We start from the raw sequence: 25,262 nt of genomic DNA on the forward strand, positions 1-25,262 counted from the left end.
AACGTACTTAGCCACTTGTTTACTCCAACTCATCCAAAGGGCTGGCTGTGGTTGGTTGTGGCTGGTACTCACCTCCCTCTCTCAGGCCTGGGGCAACCAGCTGCAGGAAGCAGGCTCAAAACAAAAGCGCCCTGAGCTTCTTGCACATTTCCCGTCCTTCCACTCCAGTGACTCTGCACTTTTTGTTTACATGCCCCTAGCCTTGCTCGTTCCTAAATCTGGGAAGTCCCTTCTGAATTCTATTTCTTTCCTTCTTGTACTCATGAAGGCTGGAAGGAGTCAGGTCTCTGGGGAGCCGCTTTTTGTTTTGCTGTCTAAGATTTTAGACTGCTGTTGGGTGGGCCTGAGAATCTGCAAAGGAAAGCATATCTGAGAGGCAGGAATCAAACGAAGATAATTTGGAATTTTATTTATTAACGTCCCTGGTGGCTCAGATGGTAAAGAATCCATCTGCAAGGTGGGAGATCTGGATTCAGTCCCCTGGGTTGGGAAGATCCCCTGGAGGAGGGCATGGCAACCCACTCCAGTATTCTTGCCTGGAGAATCCCCATGGATAGAGGAGCCTGGTGGGCTACGGTCCATGGGGTCGCAAAGAGTCAGACATGACTGAGGGACTTTCACACACACACTAGCTGTACTTAGGGTTTCTCAGGTAGCTCAGTGGTGAAATAATCTGCCTGCCAAAGCAGGAGAAGCAGGAGACCTGGGTTTGATTCCTGGGTCAGGAAGATCTCCTGGAGGAGGAAATGGCAACCCACTCCAGTATTCTTGCCTGGAGAATCCCATGGACAGAGGAACCTGCAGGGTCGCAAAGGGTCGGACTGTAACGACTTCACTTTCATTTTCACTAGGGATTACCATAAACATTTAAAAATTTTCACAGCCAATCTAGAGTTAATATTGCACTAATAATGTAAAATATAGAGACTCATACCATTTAAAAATAATTTTTATTTATTTATGTATTGGTGCTGGGTCTTTGCTGCTGCGTGAGGGCTACTCTCTGGTAGGTGCGTGGGCTTCTCACTGTGGTGGTTTCTTTTGTTGCCGAGTGCGGGCTCTAGAGTGCTTGGGTTTTAGTAGTTCAGCTCCCTGGCTTGAGAGCACAGGCTCAGTAGTTGTGGCACATGGGCTTCGTTGTGCCTCGCCGTGGCATGTGGGATCTTCCCAGATCAGGGATAAAACCCGTGTCTCCTGCATTGGCAGGTGGATTCTTTACCACTGGACCACCAGGGAAGCCCAGAAACTCACATCATCTATGTGGTAGTTCTGGTATGTATTACGTCCGCATACATTATAAACTCCACGTGACAATGTTATATTTTTTCCTTTTCCTTATGTATAGATGGAGCTCCCCTGGTAGCTCAGCCGGTAAAGAATCCACCTGCAATGCAGAAGACCCCAGCCCAATTCCTGGGTCGGGAAGATCCCCTGGAGAAGGAATAGGCTACCCACTCCAGTATTCTTGGGCTTCCGGGGTGGCTCTGGTGGTAAAGAATTTGCCTGCAATGAAGGAGACCTGGGTTCAATCCCTGGGTTGGGAAGATTCCCCTGGAGAAGGGCATGGAAACCCACTGCAGTATTCTTGCCTGGAGAATCCCATGGACAGAGGAGCCTGGTGGGCTGCAGTCCATGGGGTCCCAAAGAATTGGACAGGTAAAAACAGCGCACCTGTGTAGATGCTGTTTTCCTGTTTCTTCATACATCAATCAATTTTGGATTTTATTTCGGTCATTATGAAAAATATATTATAGAAACTGGATTCTGTTATGTTTCACTGAAGAATATTGATTTTTTAAAGAAGTCCATTTCTGGGGCATGCATGATTCAGAGATGATTTAGCAGTTTAGGCAGAGTCTAGAAACAGAATCTGAGGCTTTTCCTCTCTGATTCTTTTCTTTTCAGGATTTTCTCTTCACTTTCCAGCAGCTTTGGTTTCCCTGGATTCCATCATTTGACTCTTTAAGCCAAAAGGATACAATTTTCCACTGGCTTTATTCACCTTCCCAGACCACAATTTGGGGCCTGTCCTCAAGTTGAAAGCTGTAAATTTTTTTAAAAAATAAAGGGTGAGACTTCCCTGGCAGTTCAGCGGCTAAAACTCTGTGCTCTCAATGTAGGGGGTCCAGATTGAATCACTGGTCGGGGCACTAGATCCCACATGCCACCACTAAGAACTGGCACAGCCTAATAAATAAATAAAAATAAATATTTTAAAAAACAAAAACAGAAAAATAAAGCGAACTGTACCCAGAGCCATCCATTTTGTGCACAAATCAACTCTCTTCCAGTATCTGCTTTTATTCACTTTCTACTGCCTTCAAGTAATTGGATTTTTCAGTAGGTTTTATCCACAGTTTAGAGTTTTCATCTTTAAGAGGGTTGGCTCAACGGGGGCTATTTGACCCAACCAAAATCAGAACTGTTTCACATGATGTTGGTTTGATATTTCTTCTAATGTAAAAATGGGCTGGGGGAGGAGGAGGGATAATCTGAAGTTTTATTAACAACCTGGTGATATTTTCAGCTTCATAAATATTTTTGGGGTGCCTTCCAAGTTCTAGGCACTGTAACAGTGACTGAGAATACAAAAATAAAATCCACTAACCCTGCTTTTGAAGCAGTTTACACTTTCATTTCAGTTAAGAGGGAAGTAAATCATCCTTTCCTACTGGCCTGGAAAATGTGAGCTCTTTATTGGATTCTGCTGGGAAAAGAAAGGGGTTAAATTCATTACAACGACTGACAGAGATGGGTAGAAAGGAACACATTTCTGTACCAGCTGTATGCTCACCTGTGCTGTTCAGTTTTCTCCCATCCTAACCCTGGTGATGTCGTTGTTGTTTTGTCCTTTGCCTTTCTCTTACAGGTGGGAAAAAAAAAGGAGATTCTGAAAGTTTCAGTGTAACTTGTCTGAATTCATATCACAGGATAAAGGAGGAATTGGCTCCAAGTTCTGGTTTCTTTCTACTTCCCTTAACCAAATTTGGAAATACCTGATCTCTATTGCACCCTTCCCATTTGTCTGAACACATCAGGCGACTTTGGATTCCTTGTCTGTAAAGATAAAATGCACGTGTGCTCTTGGCAGCAAATACCAAGACAAGTCAGATGATTTAAGGACCCTTCAATCACTCAGGTCTACACTTCAGTTGGGCTTCCCTGGTAGCTCAGTGGTAAAGAATCCACCTGCCAGTGCAGGAGATGCAAGAGATATAGGTTTGATCCCTGGGTAAGGAAGATCCCCTGGTGGAGGAAATGGCAACCCATTCCAGAATTTTTGCCTGGAAAATCCCATGGACAGAGGAGCCTGGTGCACTAGAGTCTAGGAAGTCACAGAGTCAGACACGACTTAGTGACTAAGCAACAACATTTCAAACACTTCAGCATGAATCACCTCCAACGTATCTGATTTTAATCTAGAAATCTCTGAGTTCCAGGCCGTCTACAAACATTACCTTTGGTGGTGTCCTTCTTGGAACTTCTGTGGTTCTTATTCTACCCCTTACTCAATATTTCTCACCCACTGCCTTTGAGGATGCGTGATCTTTCCGTTTTCTCTCTGCAAGGACTGCGGCAGCTTATATGACCAATGGTGTCTAATAATAGCAAATAAATAATATGCATAACAACAGTGCCTTATATCTAAAGCGTGTCTTTTACTTTCCAAGCTTCTTTTTGAGTCATTATTGCATTTGACCCGCACAATGCTTTGGAGTCGCCCTCCCATTTCCCTTTCTCCTTTTCCAAGGGGAAGACTAATTACATTTTTTAATGTCTTTTTTAAAAACCAGAACATTGTTTCTATTTTAGGAAGACAGTTTTTATATGCCAAAGAACATAAGATCCCAAAGAGATTCTCAGTCCCTCAATGTCAGGGATGGTTTCCCACTATTTTCTCTGTTTCCCAATCATCCAGCTGTGTATTTATAACGTAATCAGCCCTTGACAAAAATAATAATCATAATAAACCTCATGTTTATAAGTTTCAATACAATATCTCATTCCATAAATTGTGTATAAACAAATGGCAAAAAATTCAGGCTCAAGATGACAACTCTGCCATTCACTGATGCCAGGATTTTGGCCAAATTTCCTCACTCCTCTGGGGTTCCGTTTTCATGCACAGTCTGAGTAAGCAATAATCAAGGGTTGGGAAAAGCAAAGGTACATTTTAAGGAAAACCTAGTATAGGGTCTGTGAGTAGCATGCTCTTCAAAATAAGAATTTGTTGGCTTTTAAGTGAGGAGAACAGCATTTTCTCCTATTTTTTAAGATGTAAAAGCAAAGGCCCCATTTGTCCAAGGAACTCAAAACTTGGCAGTGACAAAAATGCCCCCCTGCTTCCTCTTCCCCACGTCTCAGACTGTGACTGCCCCAATCCTGACCCACAGTAGATATTTAACTAATGATAGTAATCATATTCCGTGCCATGAAGACCCTACTATCTGCCAGGCTCTGACAATTTCTATACTCCAAGCATTAACAACAACCCTGCACCCTGTACTTGGTTTATAGATGAAAACAACAAAAAGGATGTTTTGAAAAGTTAGCTCACTCAATCCAGGGCCTACAGACTATAAGTGGCAGGTCTGGAATTTGAATCCACACCACAATACCTGTGATGTTTCCATTGGTTCTTTTCCCTTTATGCTGTCTTTCCAAAGGAAAAAATACTGCTGATATATGACAAATTATTGGGAAATTTCTACACTGTGCAACCACTTGATGTGATGTGAGTGAAAGTCACTCAATTGTATCCGACTCTTTGTGACCCCATGGACTGTACAGTCCATGAAATTCTCCAGGCCAGAGTACTGGAATGGGTAGCCTTTCCCTTCTCCAGGGGATCTTCCCAACCCACAGATCGAAACCAGGTCTCCCACATTGCAGGCGGATTCTTTACCAGCTGAGCCACAAGGAAAGTCTAAGAATACTAGAGTAGGTAGCCTATCCCTTCTCCAGTGGATCTTCCCAATCCAGGAACTGAACTGGGGTCTTCTGCATTGCAGGTGGATTCTTTACCAGCTGAGTTACCAGGAAAGCCCCATGATGCAAAGTATTCAGGGAACAACAAAAAATTTTTTTCTGCCTGATTGCTGCAGTTTGCAAGTCGTTTATCAAGCAGTGCTGTTTTTGTCTACCCCTGAGATGCAAAGAAGAGGGTGGGCTTGGAAAGGCAGTTCAGCCCAGGAATGATGGGCAAGGTAGGTCTTGTATAACAAATCCGCCAAACCAGGGCCAGTGGCTCATGGGCTCCAATCCTATTTTCAGGAGGAACACACTGAACTGAGTCATTGGGTATAAACATGTGGTTCCGCTCAGTAGAACCAGACTCCTCCAACAAGCTGTTTTAGTGATGGAAGCTGGACCAATCTGTTTGCTTGCAAGGGTCGACTCCCAGCTGATGTATTTTGGTTGTTCTTGGCTCTCCAAGCACATGGCCATAAGGGAGTGGTTGCTGCAGCTTCCCCAGCTTGGCAACCAAAGCTCCTCAGTGGTTTACTGGGCATGTTCAATCCTGACAGCCTCTTTCACCTCTCGGGAGAGATAAAGGCAGAGAAGCAGAGAGGAAGGCCAAGTGGCAAGCAAAGAAGAAAACCTAGGTCAAGCGGAAGATGGAGACGGAATTGTCCAGTGACCCTAAAAATACATAATCATGACAAAATCTCTTCTGAAAGTCCATGGGGCTTCACCCTAGTACTGATTCAGATGTTTTTTGGACACAAGCTCTTCCCATGTAGAAATTTACATATATACATATATACATCTGAGTAGCCATGTGTAACTGTGTTCAAGCTATTTCCTTATGGGCCATGTTGATAATAAGGATGGGAATGGGCACTGGGGTGGGATGTAATTGTGCTGAGTTACACCCAAAGTGCATTTCCAGGCCCAGGAACCAGGAGGCCAGTGAACCACGCTGGAGAGCATAAGAAAATGTTTACCAGCCTAAGCATTAATCTTGTATCCTGGGGCAAAATCCTGTGCTTGCCTATTGCAGCAAGAACAAGGCTGAGTAAATTCCAGAAGCCCTGGGCTGTGGTGTGAGAACTTCCATTCTGCAGCTTTGCAAACTTGTGGCCTCAGTTTCCTTGGATTCTTGATACAGAAAACACAGGCATGAAAAGGCCATAAAATTTATATTCCGAAGGCCAGTAGGAAGTTATTTAATCTCTCATAGCTGACTCAGTGCAAAGGTTATTTGCCAATAATTGTGTATGGAGCATTAACCAGGCTCTGGGAATGTGGCAAAGAGTGAAACAAACCCATTCGCTGTTTTGATGGACCTTACCTGTTAAGACGAGCAACTAGATAATAGGAAAGTAAACAAATATAAAGATGTGGGATATAATCCAGACAGTAATAAGCTCTATGGAAAAAAATAAATCAATAAAGCAGGATAAAGAGGGAAGATTTTGCCATTTTCATTAGAATGGCTAGAGGCAAATAACACCAACCTCAAACAGTTATTGTGAGAAAGCTAAAAGAGAATGTATCTTAACATATTATATCATGAAGCAAACATACCATAGCATTGCTATTTTTTTACTAGTGTATGATTTTCTTTCTTTTTACTTTTAATTTTATGTTGGCATATAGCCAATTGAGTATAGCCAATGACATCTAACAATCCTAAAATGGACTGGTGCAACACTTTGTACCTTAACTGTGGACATAATGTGACTTTTAACTTTGTTGATTGTTCTGTTTTTGCTGTTTGCTCCCTGCATCTGTAACTGTGTAACTGGATTTGTTTCAACCACATGAAGGCTTTTAAGTCACAAATGGTTTCTCAAACTCCTGCCACTGCAGCAGGAGTTGCAACTACTGCTTAGGGCCCCTGGATCAGAGACCCTCAATATGAGGGTTAGGAGAACATGTTGCTTCACCAATTTAGGGACGACGCCCCTTATCAGCTCAGAAGCAGTTACAGAATGAAAACGATGCCCCTTTCCCGAGGCAGCATAATTCTCCTGAAAGAAAAGGGGGGAATGAGAGGGTAACAGGCAGGAAGGTTAGGGGTCTCCAAATGGAGGCTGCAAGTGTCAGACATTTTTATCTCTCTCTTAAGCGGCAGGAGGAAACAAACTACAAGTGTCAGATTTTTGGCTTTTCCTCAGTTGGTAAAGAATCCCCCTGCAATGCAGGAGACCTGCGTTCAATCCCTGGATTAGGAAGATCCCCTGGAGAAGGGCAAGGCTATCCACTTCAGTATTCTGGCCTGGAGGATTCCATGGACTGTATAGTCCATGGGGTTGCAAAGAATCAGACACAATTGAGCAACTTGAAAATATAAAAAGTTTTAAATACCCAATTAGAGGAGGGAAGTAAAAGGTGCTTACTCCTTGGAAGAAAAGTTATGACCAACCTAGACAGCATATTAAAAAACAGAGACATTACTTTGCCAACAAAGATCCGTCTAGTCAGGTTATGGTTTTTCTAGTAGTCATATATGGATGTGAGAGTTGGACTGTAAAGAAAGCTGAGCACAGAAGAATTGATACTTTTGAACTGTGGTGTTGGAGAAGACTCTTGAGAGTCCCTTGGACTGCAAGGAGATCCAACCAGTCCATCCTAAAGGAAATCAGTCCTGAATATTCGTTGGAAGGACTGATATTGAAGCTGAAACTCCAATACTTTGGCCACCTCATGCAAAGAGTTGAGTCACTGGAAAAGACCCTGATGCTAGGAGGGATTGGGGCAGGAGGAGAAGGGGACGACAGAGGATGAGATGGTTGGATGGCATCACTGACTCAATGGACATGAGTTTGAGTAAGCTCCAGGAGTTGGTGATGGACAGGGAGGCCTGACATGGTGCAGTCCATTGGGTCGCAAAGTCAGACACAACTGAGCGACTGAACTGAATTGAACTCAGAGGAGGGAATGGCTGCCTACTCCAGTATTCTTGCCTGGAGAATCCCATGGACAGAGGAGCCTAGCAGGCTGCAGTCATTGGATCACAAAGAGTCTGACACGACTGAAACAACTTAGCAGCATCAGCAGCAGAGCCAATTAACAATGCCGTGATTGTTTCAGATGGACAGCAAACGGACTCAGCCATATGTATATATGAATCCATTCCCCCCAAACTCTCTTCCCATCCAGGCTGCCGCTGAGCAGAGTTCCCTTGTGCATAGCACTGGTATTTTTGAACATACCATAGCACTGTAATTTTATTTCATTTTTTTTTTTGAATGGCTAAAAGGACTACTTCCCATAAGATAAGAGTGGGGTTCCCAGGCTATGTCCATGGCTGAGAAATAAAGTTCAGCGTGTCAATTGCTTCCATTTCCTTTTTCCTGGTTTCTTTCAATGCCATCTCCTCAGATTTGCAATTTTTCCCCCCATTGCTGCAATGGGAACTTGACCTCTGGTAGCAAGGACCTAAAAAAAATGTAAAAACTTCTTTGGAGCACTGGTATTTACTGCTACTGATGATAAGTCCATGGTTCATTTCTTTTGCCTGAAGTTCAGGGCTCAGTACAGAGCTCAAAGCTGGGAGGTGGGGAGGCCTGTTTGTTTTGGAGCGATCTGTCCTCCAGGTGGTAAAAACCTTCCCGGTCAGGAAACGAGCCCCAAAGCAATCAGGCCAAGGGACGCCCTCTGCCCGGAGCACAACAAAGGCCTCCACTGTGTAGTCTTATCCCGGATCAGAGAACACCGGCAAGTAGCCATACCCACACTGTGGCCTGACCTGACTCTGGGGATTAAGGTTCTGACTTACATCTCTGAGAAGTTGGGGGATTTTAGGTTTTAGAAGAAAACCAGTCATCTGAGAGCTGACTCTTCCACATCAAAAGCAGAGCTCTCAAATGTTCTGCTCAAGTGTGACTTGATTTACACATTTGTAAGGAGTTTCCACCTCAACATCAAAGCAAAGCTTTCCTGTGGGTTGGAGAGTGTTTGACAAAAAGGTTACAGACCATTACCCATAGAAAGCATTATGGGAAATTACCAAATAAGAACACTTTAAATGTTTCTGCTTGTCCCGTCAATAGGCACTTCCCAATGTAATTTGAAGCTGTTGTTTTTCTACGCATTTCTCCCATAAACCTTTACAAGGGATGAACTTTTCCATAGAAACCCACAGTAACCAGCCTCAAGATCACCACTACCTGCTAGTCACTCCCTGTGTGGCCTCCTCCACGATGAATCAGGACTGATTTGTGTGACCAATGAGATAAAGCAGAAACGACACTACGTTATTTCAGAGGCCAGGTCAGAAAAAGGTCTTCCCTGTAGCTCAAATGGTTAAGAATCTGCCTGCAACACAGGAGACCTAGGTTCGACCCCTGGGTCAGGAAGATCCTCTAGAGAAGGGAATGGCAATCCACTCCAGTATTCTTGCCTAGAGAATCCCATGGACAGAGAAGCCTACGTGGGCTATGGTCTGTGGAATTGTAAAGAGCCGGACACGACTGAGTGACTCAGAAAAGGCATTACAGCTTGACCGCTTGGATGGCTCCGTAAGCCACCATGCCATGGAGACACTCAGGCAGTTCTGCAGAGAGGCTCATGTGAAAAGCAGCTAGAGCATTCCACTCATAGCCAGGCAAGTGAGTAAGAAACCTTGGAAGTGGATCCTCACCCCCAGTGGAGCCTTCCACTGACTATAGCCCTGCAACCTCATGAGAGACCCAGAGAAGCCAATCCCGAATTCCTGATCCACACTCACTGTAAGAGACAATACATGATTCTTGTTTTGAGCTATTAAGTTCAGGGCAATCTGTTACACAGCAAGAGATAACTAATGCAAAATTTATTCTAAAGTACTAGGATTGAATGGAAAAGACCACAGTCTGCTAAACCCACCAGACTGGAATCTCTTTAGATCAAACACTAAATTCTGATAAATACTATCCCATCTTGCCCAGCACCACACCAGTGATTTTTAGAGAATTATTGACTGAAATTGAAATTGGTGGCTCTAATGGTAAAGAACCCACCTGCAGGTGTCTCCCAATGCAGGAGACACAAGAGATGTGAGTTCCATCCTTGGGTTGGGAAGATCCTCTAGAGAAGGAAATGGCAACCTACTCCAGTATCCTTGCCTGGAAAATTCCATGGATAGAGGAGCCCAGTGGGCTACAGTACATGGGGTCACAGAAAGTCAGACAAGACTGAGCGATGGAACACACACACATTGACTGAAATTGGCATTGGGTTTTAGAATCCTAATAAAGTCCTAGTCTTTGCCTTTAAGAGACTTGTGTGCATTCTAAAGGAAGAGCTTTCTGGGCATCACCTCTGAGCATGATCTTACCTGATAGGGTTCACATTATCCTTATGTTCTGTAGATGATATATTGAATTTCCTACAGTTAAGGGTTAAAGGCTACTGATGAGATAGACATCAATTCCCTGGCATTTCTGGCTTGCTTTGCATGTGACCAGAGTGGGTTCCTACCTCCAAAGAAAGACCGCTGGTGGTGGACACAGGTGTCTGGGGATGGATGCAAGTTGAACCAGTGAGCTCAGTAATGGTATGGGTTGAGAGGATGTGGGTGTGTTACCAAGTCAAGGCCTTGGCCACAGCAGAAAGACACAGAATCGTAATTACGAGATGGTTACTGACACTTAGGAACACAGTCCAAGCCCAGCTATCCACATAAATCAAATACAGACTATAGCAAAGGCTTCTTTAGGCCTAAACTTCCTAAATCACACTCTCTGGGGTAAAAAGAGGAAGCTTGGAGTCTAGGAATCCCTCTCCTGGTCGTCAGTCCTAACCACAGACATGACATTCACCAGGCTCACCCTGTTGGGACTGTAGTATCACCTTATTTTCTTGCCGCTGGCTCTCATCTGAGCAGCCCTACTATGGACATCCTGTCTAAGGGACAATCTACCATTCAAAAATAAACTCAACCTAGGGTTTTAAAAGAACCAAAGGAAAGACTTCCCTGGTGGTCCATGGGTTAAAACCCTGAACTTCCAATGCAGGGGGTGTGGGTTGGCTCCTTGGTCAGGAAATTAAAAGATCCCACACATCACATGGTGTGGTCAGAAATTTTAAAAAAAAAGAAGAAGAAGAGGAAGAAGAACCAAAGGAAAGGATAGTCTTCTTAAGAAAATCAGACAGTTAAAGTAGGGGCCAGGACACAGTAGGTGTTCAACAAACATCAGGCTGTTTTCTCCCCAGCTCCTACCATCACAGCCTTAGGACTGCCAGGCCGGAGCAGAGCCATAAAGAGAACCTACCTCTGCTCTCTGGGCCTGCTTGTATCTGAACAAAGAAAACACAGACAGTGACCCTTTATGTGGACACACTATGTGCATAGTGATACTGTCTTCTCACTGGGAATCCCTCCCTCTTGGTGAAAGGTGTCACTGGGAACCCTTTACCTTGAGACAGGTAAACAGAATAGAACATGCAGGAAGATCCATTATAGGGAAAAAACCAGAACCTTGGACTTGGATCTGAGGAACCAAGTGATTTCCTACTAGCCCAGTGGTTCCTTGATATTTCACACTTGAGGGTCACACTAGGAAAGACATTCCTTCAAAGTCCCCCAGCCTTTGCGCCTGGAGGCAGGGACTTGGATAAGAAGGAGCAGGGGCACCTCTCACCTTCGCTTCTCCGAGTTCGACCTCCAGAGGGCACTGATATTCAAAGGACTAAAGCCCACACAGAGGCCGGGCTCTGTAGATCACCAGCTGTTCTCCCTACAGGAAAGGAAGAGCCCCAGCAGTGGTTAATTCTCTGTGAATAATTGACACTGGTGAGATTGAAACAGAGGTTTTATTAGCACTTACCTGTCTTCCCCCAAATAATAGAAGAAAACCACAAAGTCATGGTTTCGTGTTTGTCTTTTAGGGCCACTTATCTCCTCAGTGTGAGGTCCAGGCGTCTTGCAGCTTTTCTCTGCAAAGAACCCAACATTTCCTGGTCACGATGAGTATCTGGGTAACTTCAGAAACTGGAAGAAACCTGTTGGCCCAGGAGCCAGTCCAGAGTGTTTCAGGGCCACCAGGAGGCAGCAGTGATGCCTCAGGACTGTGTTAGCAAACGAGGATGGAGGTTTTAGAGTTTAGTGGCCCAGGTTTCAGACCTCACCTGTGCCTCTCACCAGCTCTATGACAGCCGTCAGGCAACCACATGCAGCCTTACCTGTAAATGGAAGTGATCATCTCATACTGTTTTGAAAGTGAAAATGTTAGTCACATCAGTCGTGTCCGACTCTTTGCGACCCCGTGGACTATAGCCCGCTAGGCTCCTTTGTCCATGGAATTCTCCAGGCAAGAGTACTAGAGTGGGGTGCCATTCCCTTCTCCAGGGAATCTTCCCAACCCAGGGATTAAAACCAGGTCTCCCTTGTTGTGGGCTGATTCTTTATTTTCTAAGCCAAATTGGCTTGAATAAACTCATTTGGACACAAAAAAGCTAGCTCTATGCTTGGCGCAGAGTAAGTGCTTCGTAAATACCAGTTCCTTTGATACCATCCTTCTCTCTAGTTTAATTATACTGTACAGGATGGGTAATTCCTAAGTTTTCCAATGGAAACATCAGTCTCTTACTTGAACCTGACCTCTGTCTTCTCAAGAAATAAACGTTTTCATTTGTCTGGCATCCCTCAAACAACAAGGAAGAGTGAAGGCTGTGTGAGCATCAGAAAGCCAACCATCCTAGAGGCCTGGGGTTGTCTGCAGATTTGTTTGCTTGTTTTTAATAATATTTTTTAAATTTTATTGACGTATAGTCAATTTGCAATGTTGTGTTAGTTTCACATGTATAGCAAAGTGAAGCAGTTATACATATATTCACTCTTTTTTTTTGTAGATTCTATTCCCATATAGGCCATTACAGAGTATTGAGTAAAGTTCCTCATACTATACAGCAGGTTCTTATCATCTTCATTTTTTGTACCCTGACTACAGTGGAGTTGGAGAGAGTGGGCAGAGTCCCCAGAACAGGTCAATCTTTAGGGAATGAGACTGGAAGCTTACTTAGCAGGAAATTCTCCTATAACTTGAGGCTCCCTGTCTCCCATCCCCAACTTCAAGTGCCTTATATGTCTCAAGGATGATGCCAAAGCCAAGTTTCATGATGCATAGAGGAAGTTCAGAAGCAATTTTAGTAAATACACCTCCTTTAGTACTCCAGATGCTCCCCAACGGGTCACCAAGCTACAGCCATGAAGCAGGCTTGGTTCTAAGTGCTGAGACTACTGGGCCCTCAACCTCAGTGAAATTTCTGTCCATCAAAGGAGACAAACAGTAGACAAGCGGGCATGGCATCGTGAAATAAGCGCTGTGCTTTTGGAGCCAAGGATCACATGTCTAGGACAGAACTGTAAGAGGTGGGGATCTGGGCTAGATTGAGGATGGCCCACATCCTTCCCCACTTGTCATGTTCCCTGCCAGGATGACTCATCCAGGCTGAACCTTCTTTGAGTTCCCTCTTCCTGTCCTCTGTGTAACCTCTGTGCCTCGGCTTATTTGTCTTAAGGAAAGTTCAAAATCTAGACTTAAAAAACTGTAGGTGTAGATCCAACCAGAGACAAAACCGAGGGAAAATGTGAAGAAAATTAGACTTATATGTTTTTAATGTGTTTTAAGAATTTATTGAGGCTCTCATTACAGAACTGAAGCTGTCTTTTAAAAAGCTTTTCATTGAGGGTGGGAGAAGGAAGGATTGGGAGTTTCAGATTAGTAGATGCAAACTGTTAGTAGATGGATAAACAACAAGATCCTACTGTATAGTGCAGGGAACTATATTCAATATCCAATGATAGATGATAATAGAAAAGAATATGAAAAAGAATATGTAATGTATGCATAACTGAATAACTTTGTAGTACAGCAGAAATTACCACAACATTGTAAATCAACTATAAAAAATTTTTTAAAAAGAAAAGCTTGGCATTTACCAACCAATCTGGTATATCTGGCATTGTGCTGGTTTTAGAGCTGAAAGATCCACATCCTGGAAACCCCTCAGCCCAGGACACATCAGAACAGTGGGTCATTCTAGTTCTGTTCTGAACACAGAAGTCCCAACAGAGCACAGAGAAAATGTACAACCTCGTACTTAAGCCTATGATTTATGAACATGTAAAGTCATAAACAGTCAATCTACAAGTTTCAAGTTGCTTCCTGAGTATGAATGGGGAGATATGTAATATCCAACAAACACAAATATTAGATAAGTAATGAATGAATAATGGGACTACATTCAATAACAAGGAATTGCAGTTTCTTGTTCTTGGCAAAATTGCCCAGAATATAGCCCACCAAGTGGCTAAGAACAATGGGCATTTCCATTTTCCTGGAGAAGCTTCACAAAACAGTCTAGATTTTAACAGCATGGGCATTGATAGAAGACAGATCTGACCTCAAATCGAGTCTTTACACTTACACACTGGGTGGCCCACGGTAAATGTCTTCACCTCCCTGTGCATTAATTTCCTTTTCAGTAAAACAATAATCCCTACTTTGAATTGCTGGTCTATAAATTTTTTAAAAAAATTAGCACAGTACATGGAACATAATGATTACTCTATAAATATTAGCTGTTATTGAAAAAGCAAGAACCAAACCATGGTATTTTATTGTCTCTAAGATACCAAGTAGAGTTAATAAGAGGCTAAGAGGTAGACTGCTCATGAAAACAATTGTGCCATGAAATATCGAGAATATAGCTTTAGACTGATTGGACTACCATTATATTATGGGCTTCCCTGACCACTCAGTGGTAAAGAATTCACCTGCCAATACAGGAGATAAAGGTTCAATCTCTGGTCCAGGAAGAGCCCCTGGAGGAGGAAATGACAATCCACTCCAGTATTCTTGCCTGAGAAATCCCACGGACAGAGGAGCCTGGTGGGCTAAGGTCTATGGTGTCTCAAAGAGTTGAGCACAACAGTGGCTGAACAACAACAGTGAACATTATATTGGATTGGCTAAAAAGGTTGTTTTGGGTTTTTCCATAACATCCTGCGGACAAACCCAAATGAAATTTTTGACCAACCCAATATTTCCATGTGTTTCCACAGCTGAAAAAAGCCTTGGGCTGAACATTTTCATTTGACCTTCCAATCACACCCTCCACCCTTTCCTCTTGCACTCTCAGAGGCTGGCTAGGTGGTCTCTATCAGCGGACTTCCTGCCCCTCTGGATTCCAGTGGGTTTGAACCAACCGATTGCTTCTCTCAAGTGAAGGTCATGGCCCTTCTCTGAAGACTCTCACCACTCAGCCTTGTCTGCCTCCAGTCTGGGGGGACCCGACTCCCCTCTCTCTCCTTCAGGCTTAGAGGTGCTAACAGTTGTGCCCTGGGACCGACCATCCTTCAGGGGCTTCCCAACAGCCAGACCACACATTGTAAATCATCTCTTTGTAAACTTCTCCTAGTTTACCCCACTGAATGTGCCTTTTGTTTCCTGCTGGAAGGCTGACAGACACAAGCATCAAGAAAACATCTTGCTCAGTGATTTCTACACAGAAGTTTGGGAACAACTCTGGGCCGGACATATCAGAATTGCTTAGGGAGATTTTTGAAAAGATGGATTCCTGGACCTCACACCTGGAGAACTCAGAGCCGTCTCGGGTGAGGTTTTGCAACCTGGTCCTTCCTTCTTTTTCTCTAAATGTATAAATTATATTTTAATAAAATGTATACCCATATAAAAATCTTTCCTTCTCTGTCCCTCTCTTTCTTTCTCTCTCTCGCACTCACTGTATTCCTAACCGCTCCCTTGCTGTTTCCGGGGCATGGTTACGTCTGGGAAGGGCTCACTGCTGAGGCCTCTGGGACAGCTGGGTCCTCTTTCATCATCAGTGGTTTTTGCTCTCACTTCCCAGTTCACTCTCTCCGATTTCACTTTGGTGATAAACAAAAAGTACAGCACAAACAGAAACTATATATGTCCTCTGTCCCTGATCTTCATCAGGGCAAGAATTGTGGCCAATCTTTTTCATGTTTAGAGCATTGCCTGACACAGAGCTGGCACTTAATACATATTTGTTAAGTGGACATTGAATGGATACTTTATTAAGAACATTCACAGAACTTTGTGGGGCTTAGATATGTTCAGGTTTGTGACCTTGAAGAGGATATGACTTAGGCACCATATTGGATTTAACAAAAAAGTGATCCGGATCAAGATGAATTCATCATCAAAGCTGAATAAGTTGCTGAATATACATTTAATACCAAGCTCATGGGTTTCCTTTCATTCCCCCCATCTGTCCTTTGAAGCCTGGTGTGCATAGGGTAACTTATGCTAAAAGTCAGAAGGTTGCTGTAGACATCAATCGAGGCCACGGAGAGGCATTTGTGAATTGAAAGCCCAATTTATTCAGAATACTCATGGTGCCACCTTTGATGCGGAGGTTGCTATGCATTTTCAAATGGAGTGTTCAAAACAAATTTCTAGGCAAAATAATAACCCATACCCAGGCAGATCTTTCCTACCCATAGACCAATTGAACCTACCTGGTCCTCGGGATTAGGATCGTGGCTAATTGCCTAAGAGGATGCATCTTTTTTTTTTTTTTTCTTTGCTTCTTACTTTTGTTCTTTTTGAGTGGCTAACAGAAAGATCTTTTGGCTTCCATTTTTCTGACAATATACACCAGTAACTTTTCTAGCTAATCGACCTCTTTTTGTGCCAAGATTAAGTTTACTGGAATAAATTTAGTTGGAAAACATTCTAGAGGAAAAAATAAACTTCTCCAACTCTTTATATGGACTCTACTGCTGATACCTTTTGTAGCATACTCTCTAAATGACCCATAGTCATCATTATGAAAATCAATGAGTGATTTTAAGGTGTTTTAAACTATCGACTGCCCAGGAGCCAAGAAGATGTATGCAGATGCTTGGTCTTTTAGAACTGGCCCCAGCCTGATTCACTGGTTTGGTCTATTATCTACTCTTTATAGTCTTTCTGTCTTCTTCACTCCTGATTATGTTTTGCTGTTGTCAAAACGCTTAATCCAAGTTGCCAAAAAGAGCTCTCTGGGTAGGTGAAGGGTCACTCAGGGATTTTATACAAATGTATGTTTCTTCCCTGAATTATGCAGGAATTAACCTGAGGAGGCTCTTCACTATTTAAGAAATGCTGTGAAATAAGAAAATTCTAGGAATTAGCAATCACCTGATCATTCATCAGATATCTAAAATAGTTTTAAAGGTTTGAAGAAAAGATGAAGTGTGTACTATTCAACTTAGAAAATGAGTCTGGTGAATGATTAAATCTACTCTTTTTGAATATTTGTTACTTTCTGGAGACTATGCAGCTCCAGTTAGAGAGAAACTTCAAGTGGATAAAGAAAAAAAGTGACTGTGAAGGTTTCTTCAGAGAAGGAAATGGCAACCCACTCCAGTATTCTTGCCTAGAGGATCCCGTGGACAGAGGAGCCTGGTGGGCTGCTGTCCATAGGGTCGCATAGAGTTGGACACAACTGAAGTGACTTAGCAGCAGCAGCAGCAGCATGAAGGTTTCTTGGGTTGCCCTTCTGAAAGGGGTTATAGAACTGCCAGGCCTTGTGATCTCCACAATTCGTATGACCTACTTCATTTACATGTACTGCTGCCTGGGGACAGGGGGATGGACACAAAAGCTTCTCCAATTTTCTTGTAACCTCAGAATTCAGAAGTATTCCTTCCTCATGCTCCTTCCACTTACAACTTTATGCATGTTTAACGTATGTCAACCAGTCCATCCTAAAGGAGGTCAGTCCTGGGTGTTCATTGGAAGGACTGATGTCGAAGCTGAAGCTCCAATACTTTGACCACCTGATTCGGAGAGCTGACTTATTTAAAAAGACCCTGATGCTGGGAAAGATTGAGGGCAGGAGGAGAAGGGGACGACAGAGGATGAGATGGTTGGATGGCATCACCGACACAATGGACATGGGTTTGGGTGGACTATGGGAGTTGGTGATGGACAGGGAGGCCTGGAGTGCTGCGGTTCATGGGGTCACAGAGCTGGACACGATTGAGCGACTGAACTGAACTGAACTGAAGGTATATCATCCATAGGTTCACAATTAGGTTCAATCTCTTTCACAGCTTGGTTTTTGTTGGAGTGTTACAGAGAAATGAAACCACCTCTGTCTAGGAGAAATGGAATTCAGGGGTCTTAAAATGTAGTAGTATTGGGGCTTCCCTGGTGGTGTAGTGGTCAAGACTCTACCTTCTAGTTTAGGGGGTGCAGCTTCAATCCCTGGACGGGGAACTAAGATCCCACATGCCTTGAGATATGGCCAAAAAACAAGTAGTTATTTCTGGTCCTTGGAAGGACTTGTATCCTAAAACATTCTGGCTCAGTTATCCTAGTACCAGCCTCTTAGCAGCATCTGAGACACTTCTTTGCCTTACACAGTGAAGATGTATGAAATGTTAGGAGGAAAACCATGCTGAAAAAGAGGTTTAGCATCTACTCTAAGATACAAAATGCATATATTTATATATGAAGAAGCATGGCATCTTGGATTCAGTTTGGGCCCACGAGGTTCTTTTCTTATTTTTTTTTTTTAATTTCAAGTATTAGAATTTCATTTTTTAAAATTTATTTCTTAATTGGAAAAAAATTGCTTAAAATGTTGTGTTGATTTCTGCCATACAACAATGCAAATCAGCCATAATTATACATATATCACTTCCCTCTTGGGCTTCCCTCCCCTCCCCCGATCCCACCCTCTAGGTCATCATAGTGTGCCAGGTTGGGCTTCCTGTGTTATGTAGCAACTTCTCACCAGCTGTCTGTTTCACACATGGCAGTGGATATAGGTTGATGCTACTTTCTCCATTCACCCAACTCTTTCTTTCCCCTACTATGTCCACAAGTCTGTTCTCTATGTCTCCATTCCTTCCCTGCAAATAGGTTCATCATACCATTTTTCTAAATTCCACATATATGTGTTAATATACTATATCCGCTTTTCTCTTTCTGACTTACTTCACTCTGTATGATAAGCTCTAGGTTCATCCATCTTAAGAGAACTGACTCAAATTCATTCCTTTTTTTGGTTGAGTAATATTCCACTGTATAAATACATACCACATTTTCTTCCTTATCCATTCATTTGTTGGTGGACATCTAGGCTGCTTCCATGTCCTAGCTATTGTAAATAGTGCTGCTATGAACATTGAGGTAATGAGTCTTTTTCAATTATGGTTTTCTCAGAGGATATGCCCAGGGTATATGCTTCCCTGGTGGTTCAGGCCGTAAAGAATCTGCCTGCAATGCAGGAGACCTGGGTTCGATCCCTGGGTTGGGAAGATCCCCTGGAGAAGAGAATGGCAACCAACCCCAGTATGCTTGCCTGGGAAATCCCATGGACAGAGAAGTCTGGTGGGCTGTAGTCGATGGGGTCACAAAGAGTCGGACACGACCAAGCAACTAAGCATACACACATGGTAGTCTTAGTCCTAGTTTTTTAAGGAATCTCCATATTGTTCTCCAATAAAACTTCTATAAAAACTCTAAGATGTTCCAGGCACATTACTCCACCTCTCTGTGTTAGATGTCCCTCCATAAGACACAGGCCCCTTATTCTCACTTCGTGTTTATATCTCAGGAACCAAAACTCAAGCAGTGGAACACAGAATGGCTGGCCCCTGGCTGCCTGGAATTGGTCAAGCAAGGTATTTGCTGTTCAAGAGAAAAATGTCCTCTCATAGCTATACAGAGACCTGGCTTGCCCTATAAGGCCCACTCCCAATTTAGTCATCACTCCACCCAGTTCTAGAGGAGGAGTCATCAAACAAATGATTCAAAACATTTTCATTCAAAAATAATAATAAACCTGACAATGCCTTCCTTTCAGGCCACAACGCGAAAATCTCCACTGCCAGAAGGAGAGACGGCTTTTTACCAGCAAAGATTGGCAAACGGGGCCCTTTGCCATGCAGAAGTTTGCCTGTGGTGCCGCAGTGGCTGAAAAAGAGCAAATATATCCTTGGAACAACTGTTTGGTTTAATTGCTGAGAAGTCAATCTGGCCAAAACTGCTTGCTTTTAGCAATTTTTGTTGAATATGGTTCTCTGAGAAAACATCAAGTGACAGAAGACAGCAGGGAAGAGGACCAGTTTTCAGGCCAAAGGAGTCAAAAAAGCATAAAAGGAACCTACTCATCTCTCCATTCTCACGAATACATGGGTTTGGGATTGATTGACCAGTTTCAGGTACAGCAGGCATCGAATATCCTTGATCTGGGCTCCGATTAGGACCTAAAAATGATGGAATTTTGGAGCTTCAAGGAGCTTTCAAAATCCTTCAGGCTATTTCTTTCCTTCTACAGATGAAGAAGTAAATTCAGGGTTTGTTTCTCTTCAGTGTCTGTAAAGTGACTTAACTGAATGTTTCAGAAACTGAGTCAGGATTAGAACTCAGGTCTCCCAATGGTGAATCCAATACTCTTCCCCATGTGTCACTCAAGAAGCTTTCCTGGCTGAACAGCCTAAATTATGAAGCACAGTCTTTAGGTCAGATCCACTTGTGGAAAATAGAGGAGCAGTGGAATGCCAACTTTTACTGGAACCTCCCAAGAAAGACTCAAAATCATGGTACTCATGGGGGCCGTACTCCCTCCAGAGGCCATATTGGTTTTCTCTTGGAGACCTAGCAGAATGTGGAAGTATATTTTAGGGTAAACTAAATGGTCTTGCTTTTTAAGAAAAAATTATTTATTTTACGGCACCGGGTCTTAATTGCGGTACATGAGATCTTTAGTTGTGGCATACAGATTTTAATTCCCTGACCAGGACTCAAACCCAGGGCTCCTGCATTGGGATCAAGGAGTCTTAGCCACCAGCCAACCAGGGAAGTCCCTCTAAACGGTCTTGCTTTTGAGGGCAGCCCTGACTTCCAATCCTTCAAGAACAACACACCTGCCAGACCCGGTCATAGTTTAGACACTTCACACAGTCCATCCTGGGCTTTGAGAGAGCCAGGGCCTGGGGTGGTCACAGCCATCCTAGCTGGCCCAGGAGAAGAAGCCAAGCCACCAGTTATCTCTGGCCTTCAGAGGTAGCCCCTGTGTGCTAAAGGATTCATGTACAAGAAGAGAAAAATGAAGGAGCTGACTTGGGTCCATTTTGTCATTGTTGCTGTTGCCTTTGGGCCTCAGGGTTTCAACCAACCCCCTCTGTGGGTTGGCTTCCCCTTTAGGTCTCTAGCCCTAAGTCTTCCCTTGAGGCACATCTCTGTATTTCTTCTGCTCTCTGATATTTCCAGAAGGATATCCTCTATCACCTCCTTCCCATCAAACCTGAAACTGAACTCACTCCTCCCCTGAAAGATGGACTTCTCCATTTCTATTTAAAAAGAAAAAAACAAAAGCAAAAACTAAACGCACTATGATTCTTCCAGTCATACCTCTGAGTTATTTTTGGATCCACTTCCTCTTTCGGACTTCCACCTGGCATATCAGTGGGCCCCCAAACCTTATCAAGTCTCCCTTTGTAGACTTTTCTTTTATTGCCTACATCATGCTAGAAAAACAAGCCTCTACCCCAGGCTCCTCACTGCTGTCTCTAGCTTAATCCATGCTGCAGGCTCATTACATTTGAGATAATACATTCCTGATGGCTAAGTCACCCAGGTGTCGGTGGTGTGTGACAGCAGCCTTCTCTAGGCGGTTCAAGGCTCTCCCCCACATGTCATCCCTCCATACCTTGGCACTGGCTGATTTCTTTGCATGGCATGCACCGCACCCTTATCCCCTTTGTCCTATTTGGCCAACTTCCTCTTGTCCTTTAAAATGGAGCTGATGCGTCTCTTCTTCTTTCACCCAACATCACCTCCAGAGGAAAATCTGATCTCTTCCTCTTTCACCATGACCCATCAGGACTCGTAAATTCCTCTCCTAGCACGTGGAGTTGCACCTGCCTTCCTGCTCAGCCTTGGCTTTCAAACCACTGTTCTCAATCTTTGCTGTGTATTAGAGCCACCTCTAACAATGTGATTTTAAAAAATACTAATGCCCGGATCCTTTCCCCTGAGATTCTGGTTGGGTGGTCTTGGGTGAGACCCTGGCATTTTTCAGTAGATCCCCCAGGTGACTCTAATGTGCTGCTGGGATGAGAAACATGGTTTTAAGTCTCCTGTAGGATAGGGCTTCTGCCTTATTCTCTGATCCTCAATCAGCCCTCAAGTAAGCACCTTCTTAACATTCACTGAACTAGAGGAAGGACCCCAGGTCCTCTGCCTGCCCTCTGCTTTTCTTCTTATCTCTTCTCATTGAGCATCTTCGCCACTCCTCAAAAAAAAAAAAAAAAAAAAAAAAAGCACCAGGAACAAAACCTCGGTAAAATGCCACTTGAAGGTTTAGAGAATTAGGCCACCTGGAGTCAGCATAGGTGGGAGGGGACATAAAAGTATGATCACAGTATTTCAAATATGGTAAAATAAAAATGGAGAAGGAGCACATTATAAATATCCATTTCCCCAGCTTTTAATGTTTCTTCTCTCTTTCTGGACCCAGAATGTGGGAAAATGTCTCATCAACTAGCACTCCTGCTCCCCGTCCACATCTTTTCCCTGAGGAATTTCAGAAAAGAAAAGCAATGCTATATTTATGTTTTTCTAATGTTCTTATCCAACCATCCCTCAGTAAAAATTGAATCTGGGAAGATTTGGGACCCCCCCACAGCTTCCTCTCCAGCACCCCCTTATTCAAATACTCAGTGTTCAGTCTTTCTCCCTTTCTTCTCCTTCTATATAAACATTTAGGTGAAAATAACTGATAAAGGGCTATTCGCTTTCTTTTTTCCCTGTGATAAAATTATCCCATTCTCTTTATACAAAGTTCAGAAAATTAAAAAAAAACATGAATAATAAAAATACTGGTACCACCACCATGAACAATTAACAACTGTTAAGATTTTGGTGGTTTTGTTGCATACCACATATCTATATAAGGAAAATATATATATATAATGTATATACGAGTAATGGTTTATATGTGAGAAAGAAGGAGAATAAAACACTTATTGACTTTCCGTGTGGGAAGATCTGTCTTCATGCTGCACTAACTTGCTTCTTTATCTACCCAAAGAATAAACAGTCCCACAACCATTAGACTGAAGTGTCCCTAAAGATTCTAAAGAAGAGATGGAAGAGGCTTGTCACCTTGCTTACCCGCAGCTCTCACGATCATTGTCCCAACCTCAACCTCAGCCTTGCTCTCTGCCCAAGTTCATTTCCCCTGGCACCAGCTTCCGCATGCCCAGATCATTCTCCCAACTTCTCTGTTTCCTTTCCTAGACAGAGCAATTTAGTTCACCTTTCATTCCTTCAAGCTGATATCCTCACCCTTGTCTTCTAAGTGGAGAAAGACCTTGTGGTTCCTAGAATATGTCATCTTAGAGAGTAGTAGTAGGTTGTTAATACAAAAAAAAAGAGAGGGAAAGAGAAGGAAGGAAATATGGAGGGGAAGAGGAGGAAAGAGGAAGGTGGCAAGGGAGAGAAAAAAGAAAAGGAGAGAGACAGAGAAAGAAGGGAAAGAAGGAAGGAAGGAAACTTGAAAGGAATATAAATATACATAATTTTAGAAAACCATTAGGTCATACTACTTATAGTTTTGCACCCTTATTTTCACAGTCAACACTATATTAGAATGGCTATCCTCTTTTTAATTGGAAACTGGACTCACAGAGAATGAATATGCCAACAGCAGCCCTCTGGTGTGGGTGGGACTCTGGGCATGGAGGCTTTCCTTAGTGGAGGGAAACCTCCTATGTCAGGACAGACCTTATTTAACAAGGACTTCACCCGTGGCATAGGTACATGGGGTCATTTTTGCCGCCAGTTCTTTGTGGAAGTCGTTGGCTTCATTTGTTGAGGACTATTCTAAAGTACTATTCTTGAGTAAGGGCTTCCCTGATAGCTCAGTTGGTAAAGAATCCACCTGCAACGCAGGAGCCCCCAGTTCAATTCCTGGGTTGGGAAGATCTGCTGGAGAAGGGATAGGCTACCCACTCCAGTATTCTTGGGCTTCCCTTGTGGCTCAGCTGGTAAAGAATCCTCCTGAAATGCAGGAGATCTGGGCTTGATCCCTGGATTGGGAAGATCCCCTGGAGAAGGGAAAGGCTACCCACTGCAGTATTCTGGCCTAGAGAATTCCATGGACTGTATGGTCCATGGGGTCGCAAAGAGTCAGACACAACGAATGACTCTCACTTAAACTTTTCATTCTTGAGTAAAGGAGACAGGAATCTTGAATGACACAGTGTCTCACAGGAGTCCTTCCTTTAGAGCCAGGTGGGGAAACCCCCACATGTGCACACATCATCATGACAGCACATAAACACAACAGTTTATTCCCAACACAAGCAGATATTGGGAATAAACACCAGATATCCTCCGTCCTCTGCAGATTCCTAGGTTTTGGTTCAGGACTGCTGGTAAAAGGCTGTGTGAATTGGGGGATGTAGACACACACCAAAAAGGATTCCAGGTGAATATAGAACTAAGACGCAAGGAAAGTTATACTTTTCTTCTCCTGAACTGACCATTAGAGAAGATTCAGATTTAGACTCTTGAATGGGAGTTGGCAAATTACAGCCCAGTGGCCAAATCCAGCCACACTCATTTAAGTGTTGCTATATTGTCCTCTGACTTACAATGTCTAGATTGAAGCATTGTGGCAGAGACCACATGATTCACAAAATGTGGAGGATTTACTATCTGGCCCTTCGTCAAGAAGGTTTACTGATGACTGACCTAGAGAAATTCATTCTAGTTGCAGGGAGTCCCAAATGGAGGACTCCTAGCCTGCTTTGTTGCTGTTTTCTGGTTGTGGAGTAAACTTCATTCTTAGTAGAAGGGAGGAATGAGAGGAATGCCTACCCTTCAATCAGAGGGGGCAGGTTTGTCCCAGAATCTAAGCCCTCAGGCCTGTTAGGACAGAGTCTGTAGCGGGAGGATGAACCGGTTTCTTAGAGCCAGATCAGGAATCAACTTCCTCCAAGAGCTTCCCATCCTCCACACCCAAAACCATAACCGTAGAAATACCCTCTATCAGTCTTCTGTGGGGACCTGAAGGGGGCTGAATCATCCTAGTGCTAACTGGGGAACATTTTACAAGAGTTAGACCACAAAGGAAGGTTTAACCCATGGAAAACCTTTCTGTGAGGGATTTGTTCTCGAAAAACAATGCAATATGATGGTACAAGGCTTTGTCTTTGGATTAAGACAGGCATGGGCTTGAGTTCTATTGACTGAAGGACCTGGGGCAAGTTACTGTAGTTCTGGAAACTTCTCTTGAGTCATCGGAAAAATAGGAAGACAAATAGTAGCCTCCTCATA

General features: G+C 43.4%; 1 long non-coding RNA gene across 1 annotated transcript; it reads right to left on the reverse strand.

Annotated features, from left to right (window-relative positions):
- Nucleotides 1–8,151: 8,151 nt before the first annotated feature.
- LOC122697750 lies at nucleotides 8,152–11,866 on the reverse strand. The gene is made up of 3 exons (XR_006342167.1): nucleotides 11,760–11,866; nucleotides 11,574–11,669; nucleotides 8,152–8,388 (listed from the first exon to the last, which is right to left on the reverse strand). It is a non-coding gene; the product is annotated as an uncharacterized LOC122697750 (long non-coding RNA).
- Nucleotides 11,867–25,262: the final 13,396 nt, after the last annotated feature.

The sequence above is a fragment of the Cervus elaphus genome, chromosome 7, assembly GCF_910594005.1.
Source record: "Cervus elaphus chromosome 7, mCerEla1.1, whole genome shotgun sequence".
NCBI lineage: Eukaryota > Metazoa > Chordata > Mammalia > Artiodactyla > Cervidae > Cervus > Cervus elaphus.